The following is a 6047-nucleotide window of genomic DNA, read 5'->3' on the forward strand; positions in this document are numbered from 1 at the left end:
AGAAGGTGCATCAGGAACAGTCAGTCGTGGGGACAAAATGCAGCTCTAAAGGACCGACCAGAATGCTGGCAGCCAAAACCTAAGTGCCCCTGGCACAAACAAGAGGTAGAAATCCAGGGGAGTGTGTGCAAACAGTAGAAGAAGGCCTTGGGAGCCCAAACGCAAGCCCCAAGGGAGAAAGCTGCTCTCTGCTCATGCCTGCGAGTGTGACACCAAGGCTCCTAGGCTGCATGCAATCATGTTCTTGATGGTTTTCATCTGACTATAAGCCTTCTGCATGAGGCCGACCCAAAGTACTGTAATGAGCGCCTCATACATCTTATTGCTCATTGCCAAATTGGAGGCCAATTACCCTCCTTGGAAATGATTCTAGCTAAGGTCGTCAGATAGGACTGCAGCAGTTCTTTTTTTCCCAAAAACATATCCTTCTATTAGTTAAAGAGAAGCACCCCTTTGAGGCTACAAATCCCAAAAACGGGTAGCAGGGATGTATACCTCATGGATCCCAAAAAAAGGGAGGAACCTCGTAAGTAGCAGCCTATGTAGGTACTACTGCATACAATAAATGCAATCACACCAGCAGCCTATACTGCCACTGAATCTAATGACCTCTCCAGATGAGGAAGGTACCTGGCTCCCAAATTTGAGGAAAGCCTCTGCATGTCCCTAAGCTGGAGCTGGTAGGAGAGCTCCCTCATCTGATCTAAGTCACCCTGTATCCACTATCACTGTCCGCAAAAGGTGTGAATGATGGCTCTGATAGTCTCTGCTGGGAGGATTGTCTTTTGCTCTACAGCCTCTCTGCACCTTGCACACCAGATGTGCCATGCAATGATCCTGCTGATCACCTCCCATCTTTTGACCCATGTCTCCGCTGGGAGGGTGCTGTTTTGCTCTATAGCCTCTTTGCACCTCACACACCATGCAATGATACTGCTGATCACCCCCCATCTTATGCATTGTCCTGGGACATGTAGCTGAGGAGTAATCTGGTGTCCTCCCATAGGTCATAGTGTCATGCGAGACTCTTGATGGCTATACTACCTGGAAGGTCGTCCTCATATGCACATGCTAGCCCCCTGTTTGTCACCCATGCAACAGTTCTTGCATTACATCATTTAGATATTTCGCCAACTCTTTAAGGTCCATGCAACACAAAACTTCAATCCAAATCCACATGCTCTCAAAACGAGTAAGGAGAATCATATTCACAAGCATACCTTCAAGCTGCTCATATTGTTTTGATGTCACAACAACCAGAAAAGGGTTCTTCAACTGAAAGGTATCAAGCTTCATGCAGCTGGGAGGTACTTCAAAAGGGTCTTCTTTTTTTTTCTTCTTTGCTGTCTGCCTTTGTTCTAAATCCCTCATGAGTCTCTTTTGTGCTGTCTTGTCTTTCTGAGTATTCTTTCTTACACCCTTTCTGAGTACTCTTTCTCCTTCTTTCTCCTCTTCTCTCTCTTCTTCTTCCCATTGTTCTTCTCTATCACTTTGATTGCATCTCTCCAGATGCTCCTTTGCCTTGGAAATTTTCCCAAATCGCTTAAAGATCCGAAATTTCCTGCCCTTGGAACTCTTTACCTGATGATCATCTTCTGCAAATGCTGGCAACATCATCCACTTAGCTTTTCAGACATCTTACATTCAATCTCACATCAAGCATCTCTCTCTCTCTCTCTCTCTCTCTCTCTCTCTCTCTCTCTCCTGCTAGCAAAAAGCAACCCTAGACTTTCCCCTTTTCTGTCTCCACGCTGTTTTCTCTGTCTTCACTGTTCTTCACGATGCCCCTCTTATCTCTCTACCCCATCTCTGCGCACCTTTTGCTGCTTTTTTTTCCTTTTTTCTTCTCTTTATTTTTAATTCCTCTCTCCTCGCTGCCTATCATTTCACCTCTCTCTTCCCTCATCCTCCCTCTCTTTCTTAAGTGCACTACTGCAAAATCAGAAATCAGAAATCAAAATCAGCATTACTCCAAAATCAGAAAATCATCAGAAGCATCGCTGGAAAAACATTGCAGCAATTTGAAAAGAAGGAACATTGCAAAGGCACAATTATCTCTCTAACATGGCATCCTGAACTGTGCAAAAAGACTTACAGGGGTTATTGGACAGATGGCCACAGAAATCACAGATTAAAAATCAACAAGCATGGGAATGTACTCACGACATCTTGAAACTCATGTGAGAAGCCCTTACCACGCACAATGAACAAATTCAAACCGCCCTGCAGAACCAATGCATGAAAGAAATCTGCACCTTAAAGAAGGAACTCAAGAGACTAACTGCCATCATCAAAGAGCCCCAAACACGTTAAAGGCATTCGAACATTTGTTGTAGGCGGGATTGTTGGGATATTATTGGGGACTACATGAGATGATGTGTCATGTAGTAGAGTCACTGATGATGTAATAGGTTGGTAGCCATCCACAGGGGTGAGCTATTATTGGGGACTACATATGATCTCATGCCATTATCATTGTATGCGTTACATAGTCATATGGGACATAGGAGTCATAGCCAGGGTGTGTCCTAGATGATGTGTCATGTAGTAGAGTCACTGATGATGTAACAGGTTGGTAGCCATCCACATGGGTGAGCTATTCTAGGAGAAGATTGAGGAATCTATGCCTATGATTGTGGATCTGCATTCCTATGGATTTGACCTCACATGTGACGTCACCAGTTGTATGGCTCATGCCTGTAAATCATTGGTACCATGAATAAAGCAGTTGCTCATTTGCCACCATCTTGTGCCTTCTGTCTACCATGTGATCTTGCCTCATCATGCTTCCATTGCCATTCCAACAATGTGATATAAGATCATAGTAGTATATACATGTGACATAGACTCATAGTAGGAAATTCTAATTCGTTGCGTACCTTGGGTTGTTAACTTGTAGGTCAAGCAAGACTATGTGGTGCACATCATCACTGGCAATGCATCAGTGATGTGTGTGTGTGTGTGTGTGTGTGTGTGTATATATATATATATATATACGCATGTACGTACGTACGTACATACATCTCCAATTCCCTTATATATATATATATATATATTAAATAAATATACATATATATATATACACACTCACTTTTTTTTTGCAAATGACAAGTTTACATTGCCGAGTTGAGAGTAACCTGCATGCAGTGAATAATTTTGATCGGCGTTATGCGACTGAAGCACTTCATCATAGGGAACAGGAACCGGACATCCAAAGGTAATCAATGTAACAAACTAACAAAGATCACTATCTCCAAAATCTCAGAACTTGACAAGTCGACCTCCTTGAATTTCCATCACGTGAATTTTGTACATTCGTGGGCGTCGTTGAAGCAATCAGTCTCCTATAGTTTTGCTGTGCAGCGTATGTGACAATTTACTGTTTACTAATATATGATCGTATGCAAATCCCATTCGAGAAAAAGAAAGCTACTCCTCTGCCGCGGAAGCTCCCTTGGATGAGGAGGGTTTTTTCGGTAGAAGAACGGAATGAATATTTGGCAGGACGCCACCGCTAGAAATAGTGACATGACCAAGAAGCTTGCTCAATTCTTCGTCGTTCCTGACGGCCAACTGGATATGGCGGGGCACGATGTGGGTCTTCTTGTTATCCCTGGAAGCGTTTCCCGCCAATTCGAGCACCTCTGCGGTAAGGTCTCAAGAACAGCGGCAAGGTAGACGAGGGCACCAGCACCGACGTGTTCGGCATACTTGCCGGATTTAAGGAAGCGAGCGATGCGACCAACAGGGAATTGGAGACCTACTTTGGAACTACGAGAGACGGCCTTCTTACCGGCAGCTTTACCACGACCCGCCATGTCTGAGGAAGCAGCAGCAGCACTGCAGAAATCAGAAAAAAAGCGCACACACATATATATATGCGGTACGGCTGTTCCTTTCTCAGATTATACAGACAGAGATTCACAAACTGCAGCACGTTTATAATTTTTGTTTCTTTTCCCTGCTCTTTTTTTCTTCATACACAGCATACATTTGAAAACCCACTAGGATCCAGGGCAACTGCTCTCCCAGAGGCAGCTGTAGCCAAATTCAAGAACTGAGAACTAGAACTAACTAGCATCATTACAAGAGGTGAGACTTATCTCAGCCCTCTAAAAATAGTAACTGGCACACAATAGCCGCTAACTGCTAGGTACAAGCCACCTAGCTAGCTGCCGCACACACACTGGTCACATGAGCCTTGGCAAGCCGGTGCGTGGGTCCCGCTCTTTAGAATCCTTATTAATTCACCCGAGTACCTGTAACAATACTAATGGCACCACAACGAGCGCACATTAATTGTTAGCCTTGCATGCACCTTTAAAATAATAAACCCGACTAATCCTAGTCACAGTGGGCGTCCCCACACATATATGTGTACACATTATTAATTACTTGGTTGACCCAAAGTCAACCCACTTTGACCAAGGTTAAACCTCTTTGGTTGAGGTCAAAGACCTTTGACCGAGGTAAATTCCTTTGACCGAAGTCACACCGAGTTTCTGGATGATTTAATATCAATCCCTTGGGCCGGTTTCCATTAACTTTTCCGGATTTCTAGATTTAACCACTTGGGCCGGGCCCCATTCTTTATTCTTTTGGATTTCCTGGAATTTCAACCACTAGGGTCCAATGCCTCTTTTTATTTTCCTTTCCGGATTTCTGGAATCAAACCACTTGGGTCCGGGTCCCATTCCTTTTTCTTCTGGATTTCCTGGAATTTAAACCACTTGGGTCTAGTGCCCCACTTCCTGGAATCCTCCAAGTTGTTTTGACTTTGACTGGGTCATTTTGACTTTGACTGGGTCACTAGCACATTAAATATGCTTCCTGGGAATCCTCCCCTTTTATACTTAGAATCCTCTAAGTCTTTCGGAATCCTCCGAGTTCTCTGACTTTAATTAAATCATTAATTAAAAGTCAACATTACTTTGACCATTAAAAATATCCTTTGACCAAAGTCAAACTTAGTCAAAACTTGGTCAAACCACTTTATTAACCTTGGGATATCAATAAATGGTGACATCCCCTCGGCTTCTAATCAGTTGTCCTCAACCGAAAACCCTCCTTATATACATCCAATAGCTGGGGTGGGTAGACAACATGTCCTCATCCATCCACTTGGCATTCAGAGCATAATAATTTTTAAATTTTACAAGAAATCTGAATTTCTTCTCACCATTAGGGCCCTTATGTACAATATGGTACACAATCTGCTCAGGTTGGAGGATCTCCTCCAACTCTTCCACCTCTGGTGGGTCTTCCAAAACTAGATCCACTAGTTCTGGTCCTTGGTACTTCTTCAAAAGGCTAATGTGAAATGCATTATGTATCTGCCAATGCGCAGGCAACTCCAACCTGAAGGCAACTTCATTGATAACCTCAGAAATCCTGAAAGGACCATAGTTTCTGAGTGAGAACTTTACATATACTTTTCCCTTGCCTTTCCTCTTGCGGAGTCTAGCCTTTTCAAACTTTAGAAGTACCCAATCCCCCTGCTTGAGATCCATTTGTCTTCTATGCTTATCTGCAGCCTTTTTATGCTTCTCTTGAGACCTTTCAATGGCTGTCCGTACCTGAGTAAATGCTGTCTCAAGATCTCTAACATACTCATCTGCTGCAAATATCTCATCTTTTGTCTTGAGGATAGGTGGGAGAATCACCTTCCCATAGATGATCTCAAAGGGTGCTTTTCCTGTGGACGAATGCACTGTATTATTATATGCAAACTCCACTAGTGGGAGATACTTTTCCCACTCTGCTTTCCGCTCAACCACATAGCATTTCAACATATCCAATACTGTTGAGTTTGCTATCTCACTTTGATGGTCTGTCTAGGGATGAAATGTAGAAGAAAAGTCCAGCTTTGTCCCCATGTTGTCAAACAACGCTCTCCAAAATAGGCTGGTCATTCTGGGGTCACGGTCACTCACAATGGACATTGGCATCCCATGGTGCTTGAAGATCTGTGCCAAAAAGACTTTTGCCATGTGATCTGCCTTAATTGTCTTCTTGACAGGCAGGAAATGGGCTTGCTTACTGAATCT

At 43.5% G+C, this 6047-nt stretch overlaps 1 pseudogene across 1 annotated transcript; it reads right to left on the reverse strand.

Annotated features, from left to right (window-relative positions):
- Window positions 1-1469: 1469 nt before the first annotated feature.
- On the reverse strand, window positions 1470-3909 carry LOC147881492 (histone H2A-IV pseudogene; annotated as a pseudogene). The gene is made up of 2 exons (XR_015540487.1): window positions 3138-3909; window positions 1470-1604 (listed from the first exon to the last, which is right to left on the reverse strand). The product of XR_015540487.1 is annotated as a histone H2A-IV pseudogene (transcript).
- Between the last annotated feature and the right edge of the window lie 2138 nt (window positions 3910-6047).

The sequence above is a fragment of the Dipteris shenzhenensis genome, chromosome 31, assembly GCF_047967505.1.
Source record: "Dipteris shenzhenensis isolate YYH24624 ecotype China chromosome 31, Dip_SZ_1.0, whole genome shotgun sequence".
Taxonomy (NCBI): domain Eukaryota; kingdom Viridiplantae; phylum Streptophyta; class Polypodiopsida; order Gleicheniales; family Dipteridaceae; genus Dipteris; species Dipteris shenzhenensis.